This window comes from Dipodomys ordii, unplaced genomic scaffold (assembly GCF_000151885.1).
Source record: "Dipodomys ordii isolate 6190 unplaced genomic scaffold, Dord_2.0 Scaffold49, whole genome shotgun sequence".
NCBI lineage: Eukaryota > Metazoa > Chordata > Mammalia > Rodentia > Heteromyidae > Dipodomys > Dipodomys ordii.
This window is the reverse complement of record NW_012267265.1, coordinates 4429818-4447168: the sequence shown is the minus strand read 5'-3', so window position 1 is coordinate 4447168 and position 17351 is coordinate 4429818. Positions and strand designations below refer to the sequence as shown.

The window sequence follows — 17351 nt, the reverse complement described above, 5'->3', positions numbered from 1 at the left end:
TGGAAATGGATTTTTATTTTTGTGTGTGTGTGTTTTTCCTGTTTTCCCCTTTTGCTGCTTTTTAAATTTCTATGCCTTTTGTCTTGTATGTAAGTTTATCTGTTTTGTGGAGGGCAAGAGGGAGCCCAGAAATGGTGGGACAAAAGGTGAAGAAATGCTGCAGTGATACTTACTAGACACTATGTTGAAAATGAGCTATACAACTTGGGGGGGGGGACGGGCATTGAGAGGGGAAAACTCGGAGAAAACAAGGAAACAGGTAACACTTCAAAATGAAATATACTCATTATTTGACTTATGTAACTGTAACCCTCTGTATATCACCTTTACAATAACAATAATTTTTTTAATTTTTCCAGTACCAAGTCCTTTATTTGTGATTTCTACTTTGCCTTTTCAGGCCCGAATTTTTTAAAATACATTTTTTATTGTAAAGATACTGTACAGAGGGGTTACAGTTACAGGAGTAAGGTAATTAGTACAAAAAGTTAGTTCCTCAAGGCATTGGTAGTTATGCCTGTAATCCTGGCTACTCAGGAGGCTGAGATCTGAGAATTATATTTTGAAGCTAGCCTGGGCAGAAAGTCGATGAGACTCTTATCTCCAATTAACTATTGGAAGTGGATCTGTGGCTCAAATAGTAGAGCACTAGCCTTAACCAAAAGAGCTCAGGGATAGTGCCCAGGTCCTGAGTTTGAGCTCCAGTCCAGGCACCAAAAAAAGGGGTACAAAGAGCTTTCATTGTGATACTGCCATTCACACACTGCAATGTGCCTCTATCAGGTTCACTTATCATTTGTCTCCTTTCTTCACTTCTTAAAAGTCATTTTAAAAATTGTTCTCACAAATGGCTCCCCTTGTTTTAGGTTCAGTAGGAACCAGCTTGAGACTCAGTAAGAGCAGTAAGTGGGTTAATGAAAAGAAGCACAGAGGTGGAATGAATCTTGTCCAGCTCGCAGCAGCATCCTTAGAGAGTGAGATTTTGGGAGGGAACTGACTAGAGTTTTTGTGGAAGGCTGCACTGATTCAAGGCTGCCTGCAGGAATGCTAAGTGTGTGGCGGGGAGGGGGTGAGGAGAAGGTGTGGTTGTTGATGTGCTGGCAGTGGTGATGGAGGTAGAGCCTGCAGAAGGACATCGCTGTGTCCCACTCAATTTCTAGGCCTATGCTCCTATCTTCCTCCATTTTCAGAACTGTATCCCTGACCTTACAGCAAAAGGAACTAATGGGTTGGATATGTTTCTTCCTACTGTACCTAGGGCAGAGGGAGGTAGGGGAAGACCTTTAGCAAAAGGTAGGAGGAGTCATTTGGAGGTTTGGAAATATTTTCTGAGATTGAAACTTGGTGTGTGTGTGTGTGTGTTTGTCCATAAGCTTTTGTGCTCAAGGCTACTACTCTACTACTTGAACCCCAGCTTTACTTCCAATGTTTTGGTGGTAATTGAAGATAAGAGTCTGATGGACCTTCCTGCCTCCTGAATAGTTAGGATTATAGACATGAGTCACTGGCACATAGCTCCAGCTGTTTTTTTTGTGTGTGTGATCCTATAATGTCACCAAACATTCTCCTTCATGTTTAAAAGTATAGATTTGGGGCTGGAAGATGGCTCAGTGGTAGAGTTCTTGCCTTGCATGCATGAGGCCCTAGGTTCAATTCCTCAGCACCACATAAGCAGAAAAAGCTGCAAGTGGCACTGTGGCTCAAGTGGTAGAGCACTAGCCTTGAGCTGAAGAGCTGAGGGGCAGTGCCCAGGCCCAGAGTTCAGAGCCCATGACTGACCAAAAAAACCCCATGACTGACCAAAAAAAATAGAGAGAGAGCTAATTTCCTCCTTCCTTCTTTCCATTTACTTAATTTCACTCACTCACTCACTCAATCATTATTTAATGAGTAGCTTTGTGTGCTAGCTCTCTGATAGACATGGAGTTCATGGTCTTTCATATTGATTGCCTCTCCAAACCCTTTCGCATACCCCTGAACAGCTTTTCTACCTGGTCATTTCAATTTCAATAGATGGAACCCCCATTTGCAAGGTTGCTGGGTTAAAAAGTGAGACGTTATACTTTATTCACCTCTGCCTTTGCATAGCAAATTTGCTAGTGAGACACAGGTCATTCCTTTGAAACTATATTCACAACCCACCATTTTCCCCTCACCTAGCATCTCATTATTGAGCTAGCAAAGGCAGTAATATTCCTCTCTGCTTCCCACCTTGCCTCCCTCCCTCCTGACCTCCCTATTTCTCCGACTCCCTCCCTCCCTATCTGTCTCTTGCTGATTGAATCCTAAGTGTTGTGTGTGTGTTATGCAAGCTCTCTACCACTGAACTACATTTCCAACCTGACTATAGCATCTTACTTTTCCTTCTGGCTTCCAGGTTTCCTTCATGTAACCCACATTTCACATACAGTCAGGAAGAACTTTTAACTGACAAAGGAGGTCATTTTTTTCTCTACTGATCAAAGGACTTCAAAGGTGTTCTGTTGTAGTTAGAACAATCTCCAGATCATTCTCCATGTCATTTCATGTTCTCCTTATTGCTTTGATCTATTCAGTCACCTCTTCCTCAGAGGAGCCTTCCTGGACAATCCTAATTAAAACCATTCCTACTCCAACCTCTTATCAATGCCTTTAAAAGATTATAAAAAGTTAAAGTAAAATATACAAAACTTACCATTTACTAGTATTACATGTTCAGTTCATTGGCATTAGTTTAATTCATACTGAACAATCACCACCACCCATATCTAGAATCTTTTCATCCTCCCAAACTCAAGTCTAATGCCTACTAAAAAAACAACTCCTTGCTGGGCACTAGTGGCTCACACCTATAATTCTAGCTACTCAGGAGGCTGAGATCTAAGAATTGTGGTTCAAAGCCAGCCTGGGCCGAAAAGTCTGTGAGACTTTGATCTCCAATTAACCACCAAAAAGCTGGGAGTGAATCTGTGGCTCAAGTAGAAGAGCAAAATAGCATAGAATAGAACTCAGGCCATGAGTTCAAGCCCCAGGACTAGCACAAAAATAAAACACAAACAAAAACAAAACAAAAACTCCTCATTCCCTAAATTTCCTTCCCCTGTGAACCACCAGAGCATATTCACTATGAATTTGATGCTTTAAGTATCCATATAGGTTCAATTGTATACTATTAATAGAGCCTTTTTATGATTAGTTCATTTCATTTAGCATAACATCTTCAAACTTTTTCCATACTATAATTTATGTTAGAATTTCCTTCCTTTTAAAGGCTAAATAATATATTCATATTATTTACACATATGTATGTATGCATGAATGTATGCATGTACATATGTATGTATGTATTTATTTTGCCAGTCTTAGGGTTCGAACTCAGGGCCTGTGTGCAGTCCTTGAGATTCTTTGTTCAAGGATAGCACTCTACCACTTGAGCCACAGTGCCACTTCTGGCTTTTTTGGAGTAGTTTATTGGAGATAAAAGAGTCTCACAGACTTTCCTGCTGGGGCTGGCTTCCAACAGTGATACTCAGATCTCAGCCTTCTGAGTAGCTAGGTGGCATGAGCCACCAGCACCAGGCTGTATGATTTATTTATTTATCTTTATATTTTTATTTTAATTTTATTGTCAAGGTGACATACAGAGGGGTTACAGTTACATAAGTAAGGTAGTGAGTACATTTCTTTTTTTATTGTGAAAATACTGAACAGAGGGGTTACAATTACATAGGTAAGATAATGAGTACATTTCTTATCAAGCATTGTTGCCTCCTCCTTTGTTTCCCCTTCTCATCCCTTCCCATCTCCCCCACCACAACTCCGCCCTCCCCCCTCCCTGCCCCCTCCCCCGCCCCCCCTCCACCAAAGTTGTAAAGTTCATTTTTGACATAAGGACTTGTACATCTCATTGTTGCAATGGGTCCACCTGTATCCCTATTTAAACAATTTGTTTTTTCCCTTCCCCTCCACAAATTATACCAACATACAGTGAAAACAGGGGTTATACTGTGGGGGAGAGACCTACAAAGCAACAAAGAAATCATCTTCTAAATATGTCAGAAACACTGGCAAGAAAGAAAAAAACAGTTGAGTCCTTATCTTGGGGTTCATTTCTCCTAACATCAACGTATCTGACCATTTCTGCTTGTCTCAGACATATACTAGTTATTGCAAATAAGGGAAACCACAGGATCTATGTTTCTTTAGGCCTGGCTTACTTCACTTAATATAATTTTTTCCAAGTGTGAGTACATTTCTTGTTGAACTTGTTACTCCCTCCCTCTTCTCTCCCTTTCCCTCCTCTCCTAATTCCCTCCAAGTTGTACAGATCATTTCCAACATCTTGTCTTGTGAGTATCACTACTTCATTGGTTCCCTCTTTGTCCTTTGTCTCACCACTTTGTGGTTCCCCTTCCCTTCCCTAATTCAGATGAATGTATATATAATACCCAGGGTATGAAAATCAAATACAGTGACAATGGAGGATAAACCATAGGGGGGAAAACACAAAATGTATATTTTGTTTTTAATACATTTTTATTGTAAAAATACTATACAGAGAGGTTACAGTTACATGAGTAAGGTAATGAGTGCACTTCCTATGGAGCAATGTTGCCTCCTCTTTTGTTTCCCCCCTATAATCCCTTCCTTCCCACCTCCCCAACTACCCCCTCCCCCTCTCCCTCACCCACCGAAGTTGTAAAGTTCATTTTCAACAGTGTCTTGTACATCTCATTGTTACAATGGGTCAACCTGTATCCTTATTTAAGCATTTTGTTTTCTCCCTTCCCCTCCCAAATTAAAAAAGTGTATGTATATTTTATTTTTATAGCACATTTTATGTACTCACCCATTAATGGGCAGTTGAGTTGCTTCTATTATGAATAATGTAGCTATAAACATGAATGAACAAATGTCCATTTGTATTCTTGCTTTTAATTCCTTTAGTTATCATATGCTAACTGTGTGCTTAAGTTTTGGGGAAGCTGAAATACTTTTTTCACTTTTGCATCTCATAATACATTTAGTGTCTTTTCACAAAATAGCATATCTGCTTATTTATACATTATTATTCTACTTTTAGAATATAAGCTCAAGGAGAGCAAAGAACATGGTTTTATTCACTATTGTTTTTCTTGAGCTCAGGACAGTGCTTAGGCTATAAGAAGTGCTAAGTAAGTCCTTGTGAAAGCAGTCAGTCAGGTTTAAGAACTCTGATCATGAATACTCCTTCATCTGTCCACTTTCTCCTCAGGGAAGGCTGCCTATCTGCTATCAAGGGCAGTGTCTTCAGCTCACTCTGTCATTCCTCCATGATGTATGCCAATGACCAGTGTCTTGTCAGGTCCTCAGTGTATCCTGAGATTTCCTTTGAAGTGGTGAATAAGTAAAAGCCAATCATACTGAAGGTTTGGAGAAAGCAGAACATGGGGTAGAAACCAGCACAGAAGGGAAAAAAGACCAGAAGGAAGACATTCATGGATATTGATGGGGAAGTAGTTAGGATAAAATCTACTCACTTCAGCATTCTTCCCCTCAGCAGCTTTAGGAGCTAATGGAAAGTCATGTTGCAGGGTCTATCCTGAGCTTAATATTTGGGTTTTTATTAAAAGAATTGTTTTAGCTTTATTTCAAAGGCGTTGGGTTCAATACATTGAACCTATAACATTAGGAAAAGCAAGGGAAGGGGTGGGAAGGGATGGGTAAGAATGTTGAACAGAAGGACACTGATTCAGAATGCATTGTGTTCATAAACAGCTTGGTTAAATGGCAAGTCCTTTGTACAACTAAAGATAAAACAACCACCACCACCACAATAAAGGATTGGCCAGTGACTAGGGTATAAATCAGTACCTCACAGGTATGAGACTTTTTCCCTTCATTACACTAAAGGAATAACTTGAAATGAGACCATGGACTGCAAGAGGGTTACCTTCCTGCTAAGGAAGAATGATGAACAAGCCTCTCAACAGAGGACTCTTTTGGCAGCTGTGAACTGTCAGCAATGTCAAGATGAATATAAATCAATAAATCCTTGAAATATGAACTAAACAACAGTTGGGAGAAGTATTACTAAATGCTGAATCGTCACATGTGACCCGTGAAGCTGATTGGCTCTGCATTCTGGAAGCTCCATGGCTGATTTAAAGATTACCAGGACCAAAAAAAAAAAAAAATACACGGCAGTGCTTAAGTTCTGCTCACAGTATCGTCTATAGGCAGATGGATGTGAAGACAGCTTCAGCGGATAGCGGGATCCCAGAATCTGTGGAACTCGGAAGCAAATGAGAAATCACCACAGAAATGCCAATTCATTCATCAGTCAATCACTTATTGAGTTGCTTCTATGCCCATAGAGCTCATAGAGTTCACTTATCAGGACTGCAATCATATCCAACTTCCTATAATATAATTTAATATGTGTTTTACAAGAGTAGAAGATTAACAAATTCTGTAAGGGGACCATAGAATATAAAAATATACAAATTCCACTTGCAAGTGGCACTTAGAAAATGACAGAAGAGAAGACTATTATGCATGATGTTACATTGTTGAGGTGGCATCTGAATTGCCTTTCCAGTAGAGCTGCTCCACTGGAAATCATTACAATGCTAAAAATGACATGCTCCAAGGATTGGTTTCATGGCTGGAGACCTTCATTTCCTTGTTTAATTTTTTACAATATATATTTTTATATTTCTGTCTTCTTCCAAAGAAGACAAGGAGGTAGTCATTCATTTCCCATAGCTGCCTATTGAGCATTTATTTAAAGTACTTTAGAATCCAGTTCAGGCAATTTCTACTCCCTAACAAATCAACAATGCATGAAATTGGGTGACAACATTGGTTATCATCACTTGAATAAGGCATTAAAAGCCTCTGCATGGCTTTTTTTGATGGTACATTCCACACTGCCCGAGGGTGGGTCTCCTTTCAGCATGAGGACAGCTGAGGCTAAGACATTAAGACTATCCTGGAGAATGCAGGCTGGGTCAGTGCTGTGGTTGCTGAAATGAAATACCGTAGCTGGATGCTTAAACAACAGGAATTCATGACCAAATCCAAGATCAAAATACTTGTCAATTCAGTTTCTGGTGAGAGCTTTCTTCCTGCCTTTCTGGTGGTCACTACCCTCTAGCTGTGTTGTAACATGGCTTTTCAGTAGAGAATTTGAGTGAATTTGGGAGAGAGGACGCTCATGTTTCTTGTAAGGGTCTTAATCTCATTGTCAGGGTCTGGCTCTCATGAACTCATCTATCTTAATCATCTCCCGAAAGCCTTATCTCCAAATACCATCACATCTTGAGGCTAAAGCTTTATGACATCCAGAATTTCCAAGATATGTGGAGGAAATATAGTTTCTGCTTTCTTATGTGTACACACTTGTGATCACGGCAGTACCAAACTGAGTTTAACAAGTATTTTCTTAGGATTTTAAGAAAAAAAATATATTCTGGGCTACAAAGGGCCTAAGAAATGGATGAGTACAATTTCATTTGCAAATGGGGGAACAGATGCAGAGCAAGAAGGCAATGTGATTGACGTTGCACATCTTAAGAACTGGACAGTGTCTGCCCACAAAGCACAAGAAAGGGTTATAACCAGAACTCCCATCCTCTGACCTTCATGGGCACACTGGGCCCCATCCTCAACGAGGCTGGTAGACCCTACTCTACCAGCTATGATTAGAGCATGAGTAAGGGAAGGTTGTGAGAGACAAGCACTTAGAAATATGTAGTGCCCTCATATGCCTTCCTTCTCAAGGGAAGCCATTTTCCTGCAGAAACAAAAGAATTAGTTTTATTATTTCCTCTAGAAAATTGCAGGTAATAGAATGAAGAAATTAAACTCATTCATCTCTTGCTTAGTGGTGAATGAGCATGGTTTCAAAGCGGAGTGACATTGCTAGATATGGTGTGCCCTATTTGGGCTGTAAGAGGCCCACATACTTGAAATGGACTGCCTACAGGAAGGAAACTGCTAAGACTGAGTCCAGATGTGAGGTCTGAGGATATGGGGCCCACTTAATATGAAGTTTCTCCTTGTGAGTTTACAAATGACTGTGGTTCCTGAGATTTTTCTCTGACTCAAGCTTCTATGTTCCAGAAAGAGCTGACAGATTGGTCCTCTGAAGAAAAGCAGATTCGCAGTCGGATAGAAAATTGTTTCCATGTGTATTGTCTTTTATGGGGGAGACCCATAGCCCTATTTCTATCTCTTTGATATTTGAAAGCTCTTGTGTTTGGCTTGATCTCTGTTTTCCTGCTTTATTAGGAGGAAGGACTTAAGAGCTGGTGGGCTGGGACATGTAAGCAACCTTTCTCAATGCTAGGAAGAGTTACAGGAAGAGTCTATAATCGGTGTCTCCTGACCCACCCGTGCATCAGAAATACAGGGCAGTATTTCTTCTGTCCCTAGATTCCATGAGCCTCAATCAGGGCCGGTGCCAAAGTTTCAGGCAGCCTGATTTTTTCTGTGGCTCACCTGTTTCTTGCCATGCCCTCCCTGGTCCCTACTCCCTGCATCCAACTTGGCCATGTCCTTCCCTGTCCCTAGCTTGTTAAGTACCCTAGAAAAAAAACATGTGACAAAGCTTTGACAAATTTAGTGAAACCTTCATCAAAACACAGTTAAGCTGGCCCTGTGCCTGCCAGGTCAGCCTGGAGGGCTTCTTCGTCTCCCAAGAGAGTTCCTGGCTCTCAAAGGTGTATGCGCTCAGGTGAGTACTAACAGTCACTGCACATAGCCCTGGCATTTCATAGTGGTTAGATGAAGCCTGGGAAACGTGACATCCATAAGGTCATGAGGCTAATACATGGGACAACTGAAGCTTGAAGCTTGGATTGGAAACTGTCTTGCTCCAGGCTTAACCTTTTCATTACTCTGGGATTGGATTGGGAAATGCAAGGATTTTTTGTTGCTGCTGTTGTTGTTGTTGTTGTTTTGACATCTGGACCCATGTTTGCAAGGTAATTGGTTCTCAATTTTCCTCTGTCTCTCCTAATAAATGTTCTAGCATGGGACACATGAGTGATCCTGAAAATGTTACCCCATTTTATGAGCCCTTCTCTTTCCCTTAAACCTACCCTGGGCTTCTTCATGTCTTCAGAATGAATCCCATACTCCTTGGCAGAGTGCTCCACCCCTTATTGGGTCTTCTGACCTCACTCTGGCCGGGGTGACCTTGTCAATCTGAATTGCTGTGAGTTCCTGAAATGTTCCAGAACCATCTGCTTTCCTGCCTTTGCCCTTGTTGTGCTTCCTATTTTGAATCTTTCCTCCCCATTCACCACGGCATCCCTAAGAAATAGCCTGATTTCTTCTATGAAATACGCTGCAGCACTACAGACCTTTCTCCTCCCCAGGGCCATGGTGCTTCGCACAAGTGTCCAGCTGCAGTGCACTACAGCGAAGTAAGCCATCATGTCTTTCTATGTTTATCTGGGAGCCTTGATAGTAAGGGCTGCAGTCTGTCCTGTGTGCCTCTGAGCCTGGCATACAGAAGTGCTCAAAATGTTGAATATTGGATTTTCTGACTTACACACTGGGTTGTGAGAGCATAACAAAAATGCATTACTTCTTTGATTTGCTCACAAGTTTTGTCAAAAAATGATTGGCTAATAAGAAATTGTGGATGGGTTTCTACGGTTATGTTTTTGGAGACTACAGAGATTTCTTCTTTTTATGCATGATATGGGTAGAATAGTCAGCTCCTAGATGCTGACCATCTGTTAGGTGAACTAAACACAGGTCAGCCTTAATATCCCCTCATTAAATAAACTAAATGGCAGCAGGTATTTAAGAGTTGAGAGAGAAAATATTATAATAAGGCTAGGCCTTAGTGTTCTTTAGGTTGGCTGAAGTCAGCCCACCAAAGTTTCCCATGTTGTCTTTGGTTGGGGCTGCTAAGGGTCCCTAATCCTTCAGAAGGTTCATCTAACAGCTGCACAACTACGACTACTTCATGTGATCCGACCATATGGTATTTGAAAGTTATCATATGTCTAGACAGAATGTGTATGCTCCAAATCCATCAAACTATATTTAAGATGATATTGTTTTGAAGTAGAAAACCCATATCCTCCTGAGTGTTTTGTTTATGGAAATGAGATATAATTTGGTCCAAAAAGAGGAAAAAGCTTCTATTTTCCAGTCACCAGATCAGAACCTGAACCCTGAGTGGATGACTCAATTTCTCCACCCGTAAAAATCAGTATTAATGACATTACCAGGCTCCCTGTGAGTGCTGTGAATGCTAATGAGAAAATAACACTCGTGAAGAAATGTTGTACTTCCTGGGGAAAAATATAACATTTTTTCCCCTGTGGAGTAACATCTGTCCTTTTCAATCAAACTCTCTCGAGGTTGGAAGGCATTGTGTGTCTAGCCCCAGATGGAGGCCATACTAAGCAAGGATGCTGACAAATGCCTGAATTTCTGAAGGAACCATCTTGGGGCTTCATAATGCTAGATGATAGGGAGAATGAATTACAGATAGGACAGCAAGTAGTAGTCTTTGGTCCCTTTGTGGTTGAAGGTATGGGCACATACAGCTGGTAATAATATGGAAGGCCCAAAGATTGAATTAAGATATCAGGATTTTTCTGGAGGGATAATGTGATGTTCTCTGGTACTTACATAGGCTCAGTCCTAACATTTGTAAAGTTCATGGCAAGAGTTCTCACAAAACCCCCCACAAAAATATTAGAATATAGGGGCTGGGAAGGTGGCTCAGTGGTGGAGTGCTTGCCTTGTATGCTTGAGGCCCTGGGTTCGATTCCTCAGCACCACATAAGCAGGAAATAAAAAGCTGGAAGTGGCGCTGTGGCTTAAATGGTAGAGTGCTAGCCTTGAGCTGAAGAGCTGAAGGACAACGCCCAGGCCCAGAGTTCAGGCCCCACAACCGGACCAAAAAAAAAAAAATTAGAGTATGCAAACGTTAAAAATTCAAATGTGTCTGTAGCCAAGACTGAGCTCCATCGACAGCAATGAAGCTAACTTCAAGGACACTGATAGTGCCCCTGAAGATATGTGATCAAGGATCTGCTGAAGTAGTGAGGCCCAAAGCTAGGCCTGGGTCCATGTAAACCAAGGATGGAGCCTGAACTGGACGTGTCTGTAGGCAGCCTTGTGAGCAGCCTCCCCTTCCCTATGCCTCACTAAGTGGGCAGGATTTTCCAACAATCCTAGGCAGTGGGGAAGGAGGGAAGGAAGAAGAGAGGGAATGCAGGTTCCACTTGTGATTTTACAGTGACCAGCTTTTTGCAAATTGAGGCCTTGTTTCCCCCTTTACCCTTACTCTCCAAAGGCAGGCCACAGATGGAGACCATACTCAGCAAGGATGCTGACAGATGGTCTGAAAGCCTCATTCAGCTCTCTCTCTTTTTGTTCAGTCAGTTACTCAGATTGAAAAATAAACTATGACAATGCTTGAATAAAAAAGTCTTTTGTTTGAGTTTTTTAAAAATAAAACGTATGTATATGTGGTCACACTGAAAAATAATACAATTGAAAAGAAAGAAGTCTTGTTTAAAATGTGTGTGGGGGTGTGTCTCTTGCTGGGTTATGGGGTGACATACCATTTTATCCACCACCTACAGGCTCAAGGCACAGTCAAATCATTTCTCATCCATCTCTGTGGACTTGAAATAACTGGAACTTAAATCCCATGTAATTACTCTGTGTGGAGCCTGAACCTTTCTTCAAAGGATCTACTCAGGCTTCTGCTGACCCAGGTGTGTGGGATACTCTGGAGCAATTGCACCAGTCTTTGAAGCCTAAATGTGCTTGTGCATGTCTTTTTCCAGATTGTCTCCTGCTCAGTTGATTGGATCATCCATGGTTCTGTGGGAGCTAGAACGTTTAACTGGTCAGCTCCAAGGCACAGGGCTTTGGAAAGGCAGTTCTCAGGAATGCTCTGGGCAGACATACCTGACATTACTATTGGTGAATTGACAGGCAGTTTCTGTAACTATTGGACACCATCTGTGAAATGTAATCAGGCCTCAGACATGGTCCACACTTGTGGCAAGCAGGAGGACTCTCTCTAGGGCACACACTAAGATAATGACTTGGGAAATACAGGCTTTTTGAGAGAAAAAGAGAACCTGGGGCTTTAGCACCTTCCTTTATCTTCTTGCTGCCATTTCCTTCCATAGAGTCAGTTTAAATGGATATGTTTCATGGTTTCTATGTATTTTAAAAGTAGAAATATTAATTACATGCAGTAAAATGCATGCAACTTAAGTGTATAATTCAATGAAGTTTGACATGTGTCCATCCTGTGTCAATCTTTCTATCTCCTAGGAAGTTCCTTCACGTTTTCTCAGAACATGACACTCCCAGAGTGACACCTTTTCTGACCTTTCTCTATTAGATTCACATTGTCTACTTTGGAAATTCACATAAATTGAACTTGGTGGTGCATATCATTTTAGGTCTGAATTCTTGCATTCATCATAAACTCACCTGTGCATCATTAACTCATCATTTTTCAGTGCAATCTCTGGGGGGATTGTATTCAATTATATGCAGAACTTCAATCTACTTATCAGTTCTCTTGATGAATGACATGGGTTATTTTCAGTTTAGGCCTATTACAAATAAACCCACTTCATGGATGTGGATTTAACATTTGTCTAATACTTATTACATGCCAAAATGTGGACGATTTATGAGTAGTAAATCATTAATCTTAACAATAAGATGATGATGAATATTATTGATATCACCATTTTATCTGTGAGCAAAAGGCATCTTGACAGAGTTAAATAACTTCCCTCAAATTCCTAGATTCACACTCTGCAAAGCAATCTAGCTACAAAGCAATCTAGCTACAAAGCAATCTAACCACATACTGTCAGTGGCATGCAGTGCTAAAATCTGTAAGGCAGACCACTTATTTGGCATGTGACTTGCACAAGTTTCTTCATCACTGTTTCCTTCTCCATATAAACTGAGGACAACAGTAGTACTCTTAGCTAGAGGCTGGTGGCTCCTGCCTATAATCCTAACTACCACTCAGGATGCTGGGATCTGAGGATCGTGGTTCAAAGTGAGCTCAAGTAAGTCTGTGAGACTCATACCTCCAATTCACAACCCAAAAACTGGTAGAGGAGCTGTAGCTCAAACTGGTAGAGAGCTAGCCTTGAGATAAAGAGCTCAGGGACAGTGCCCAACCCCTGAATTCAAGCCTCACCACTGACAAAAAACAAACAACAGCAAAAGATCCTCAAAACCCAGTAATATTCCATTCAGAAGGTTTTTTATTGAGAATTAAGTCAATAATTCATGTAACATAGAAACTAACTACATGGATAATCCAACAGCTATTTCCAGTCCTTTTCTTGTCTGTTTTTCTACAGTGGATCTAAACATTAAATCCTGCCTTCCTAGCTTCCTGTGCAGGTAAAGGGTATCAGTGTACTATAGCTCTATGTAATGGCATGGATGTACATAGCTAAGAGATTTCTAGAGAGGGAATTCTCCCTGTCTTTAACACAGACATGATGTCCAGCACACGGCAACCGCGATGTCACATGAAGGATGACAGTCGATCTACTAAAGATTATGAAAGTGAAATGGAGCCAGGCATGGGATTTCCATTACTAGATTTCCTTTATCTTTTGGCAGTACAGTGGGTGGACCTCAGGGCTTTACTTACCAGGCATGCACTGTGTCACTTGTGCCACTCCAGACTTTTGGAATGGCACTAGACTTCTTTAAGAAAACAGTGTATATACATTAGATATCAAAACACTTGTTGATTAGGGTTTCTATTACATGGTAGATCATTGAAAAAGTATAATATAGCTGAGTGCTATATTATAGCTACTCAGGAGTCTGAGATCTGAAGATTGCTGTTTAAAGCCAGCCTGGGCAGGGAAGTCCGTGAGACTCTTATCTCCAATTAACTATAAAACAACAACAAAAACAAAAACCCTGGAAGTAGCACTGTGGCTCAAGCGGTAGAGTGCTAGCTTGAGCAAAAAGAGCTCAGGGACAACACTCAGGCCCTGAGTTCAAGTCCCATACCCATTGAGGGGGGGGGGCGGGAAGAGTAACACAAAGTTCAGTACAAAATAAAAGCTCAATTATTATACTGAACTGTGCCTAATTAGAAGCTGGACCTAAACGCTCTTACCTTTTCACCCTCTTACCTCTTAAATATCTCTAACTCTTTCCTCTCTCTCTGCTGGTACTGGGGTTTGAACAACTTTTCTTTTGTTCCAAGTGGCTCTACCACTTGAGTCACAGCTCTAGTTCCAGCTTTTTTTGTGGTTAATTAGAGATGAGAGTTTTATAGACTGTTTTGCTCTGCCTGGCTTTGAAGAGCTCAGTTTCCTGAGTATGTAGGATTACAGGAGTGAGCCACTGGTACTTGGCTCCTTTAATATCTCAATGATTGTGTGTGTGTGTGTGTGTGTGTGTGTGTGTGTGTGTCTTGGTCATAGAGCTTTGAACTTGGGCCTAGGTGCTGTCCCTCAGCTCTTCAGTTCAAGGTGAGCACTCTACCACTTGATCCACAGCTCCACTTCTGGTTTTCTGAGTGGTTTGTTGGAGATAAGAGTCTCATAAGGACTTCCCTGCCTGAGCTGGCTTTGCACCATGATCTTCAGATCCCAGCTTCCTGAATAGCTAGGATTACAGGTATGAGCCACCAGTGCCCGGCTATCTTAATGATTTTTATCAGGTACCTTTCAGACACTAGCATCATCTGGAGGACCTCAGGGATGAAAGCTTCCAGTGTCTCCCACAAAGCAGCAGGATCTACAGGTGGACCTGCAGTGTCTAGAGTTACTCTTTAGCCTGATGCCTAATGAAATCCAAGCTGCCTCCCACACCCAAAGAACATATCAAAAAGGAAAAGGAGTCCAGCTAAATAGGATTTGTACTTTTCCACTTTATTAAAGGAAGGTCAGAAACTTCTGGGGCAATTTTCAAAAGGAGCCTTGATGTGATGTGCATCAGGCTGAGGAAGAAAATAGAGGGCCATACCTTGTTATTTTTAGGTGAGCTGGCCTGCCTTTATTGGGTTATAAGGTGCAAGCTAGAACACACTTGCTAGAACGACATTCTCTTATTGTTTAAAAACTTAGTAGTTTGCTTTTAAAAATCCTTTTAGAGTTTGGTTTGTTTAGGTCTGATTCCATAGCTGCATATGAAGTGCCTATCACGAGCAGGGCGTCATTCTGAGGGAGACAAAAGCTGTCTTATGTTCATGCAGCCTTCCTATTAAAGGCTGCGGTTCAGCTCCTTTCCCTCTTATGCATGGGGGTGCTTTTGTCTCCTGCACTTGACATTTCTGTGTTTAAGTTTTTGATGCTGCAATACTCATGACTCTCCTTCTGCCACATTTGCTTCATTCACACAGATTGTCTATTTTGCCCAACATGCTGGAAGGACCGAGATAAACAAGTAGGTAAGGGGGACTAGAAAGTGATTAAGTAGAATACATGGTAAGATATTCATTCCTTATCATTTTTACTCTTTCATTTTCTTTTCATCTCTTAACCTATTTCCCACACCACATATTTGAATTCTAACGGTGTCCTGCTATAGTTCATAGAACTAGAAGAGTGCTGTCTTCTGCAGACATCTAAATAAGAATAAAGTTTGTTCATTGTTTGTGTGTTGCATGTTGGAAATGCCAAGGCAGAATCTAGAGCTATGAAGTTGTCTGGCAATGTGGGTCTCTAGTTCCTTGGATGAGCTCATTTTCCTTTAGGAAAACCAGTTTGCTTGGTTGTTAACCCTCTTCCCCTCAGGGACCCTCATATTATACTGGGCTTCTCTGCCAAGAGATATCATTAGTCAGGATTGGGTAAAGGATGGAAGCTGTGGACAGAACCACACTGTACAACAGGACCCAACTCATTGTGAGATTCCAGAAGACCTTGTCATTTCCATTTTATGGAGTACTTCTAATTCCTGATATACTGTCAGAGTTAGGCAGTCCAACAAAGAAAGCAGGAGCCTAAATAAAGAAAAGGATTGGAGAATGGGAACTTGATCATTGAGAGGTTACAAGAACATGTGCATGTCTGTAGCTTGCACAAGATATATATAGCATAAAGATAAACTGGGACAGGTTTAGTTTCAATTGGAAGCGTGATATGATTTGTATATATCCTCAAAAGTCCATGTGCTAAAAAGTTAATCCTCGGGCTGGGAAGGTAGCTCAGTGGTAGAGAGCTTGCCTTGCATGCATGTGGCCCTGGGTTCTATTCCTCAGCACCACATAAGCAGAAAAAGCCAGAAGTGGTGCTGTGACTCAAGTGGTAGAGCACTAGCCTTGAGCTGAAGAGCTGAGGGACAGCACCCAGGCCCAGAGTTCAGGCCTCATGATCGACCAAAAAAAAAAAAAAAGAAATAGAAGAAAAGAAAAGAAAAGAAAAAGTTAATCCTCAATGCACAGTATTGGGAGCTTGCTTGGACCTTCAATGACATATGACCTTAAGAATGGCTTAGTTACTGCGGGAATGGGTTCCTGAAAAAGAATGAGTTTGTCCTCTTTTCTGCTGTGCTCTTTCCCACTCTCTCTTACATGTGCATGCATACATGTATTCTGGCTCTACTACATTACATCATGGCAGCTGCAACCCAGTCTGCAGAACTATACCAATGAAATGTTTGTGGTTTATAAATTACCCACTCGATGGCATTCCGTTAGAGCAGCAGAAAACAGACTAAGCTAAGGTATTCCATGGTAGCCTATTAATTTCATAGGAGTGAACCTGTCCGCAAAATGTTGCACGTAATGGTCTAAATGAATCAAAATCAATATGGGCAATCATGCTGTATGTAAGAGATGTGGGTAATGAATTTTAATCAAATACTTTAGGCAACAAAGTGAACTGCCATTTGATGAAACTCCACAACAAATCTTCATTTAATGTGATTAATTACCTTCTGATTTTGTCACCTGTGGAAGAAGTGTTCAGATTTCTAATTTGCCTAAAACTCTGGACTCACATGCGTCTGTTACCTAACATATTCATTATTCCAGAAAGATACAGCTCCTTGTCAGTATAGCTCCTTGTCCTTTTACATCTCTGCTTAAAATAGCTCAAGTTGCTTCTTGGGTGCCCAGAGCCTTACAAAAATTACCTTCAGTGCTCTATATATTACTCAGACTTAACGGCTGCGATGCCCCCATCTCTCAAACATCTGCAGCATGACCACTTCTGCTGAAGAACTGGTCAGCATTGCCGACCAGGGAGGTGTCACTGGCTCTGCTAGTGAGTATAGTACATTCTGGTACAAGTCTTTGGGAGCCATTAAAATGCTACTCTGTAGCCACTGTTGACAAATGCTATTAAACACATCAATCTGGAAGAACAGTGTCTGGTGACATGAGGTAACTCAAGCAG

At 41.2% G+C, this 17351-nt stretch overlaps 1 protein-coding gene across 1 annotated transcript in view; it reads right to left on the bottom strand.

Annotated features, from left to right (window-relative positions):
- Parm1 (prostate androgen-regulated mucin-like protein 1) overlaps window positions 1-17351 on the bottom strand; it is a 110342-nt gene that overhangs the window by 29032 nt on the left and 63959 nt on the right. The gene's annotated exons all lie outside the window — the stretch shown is intronic.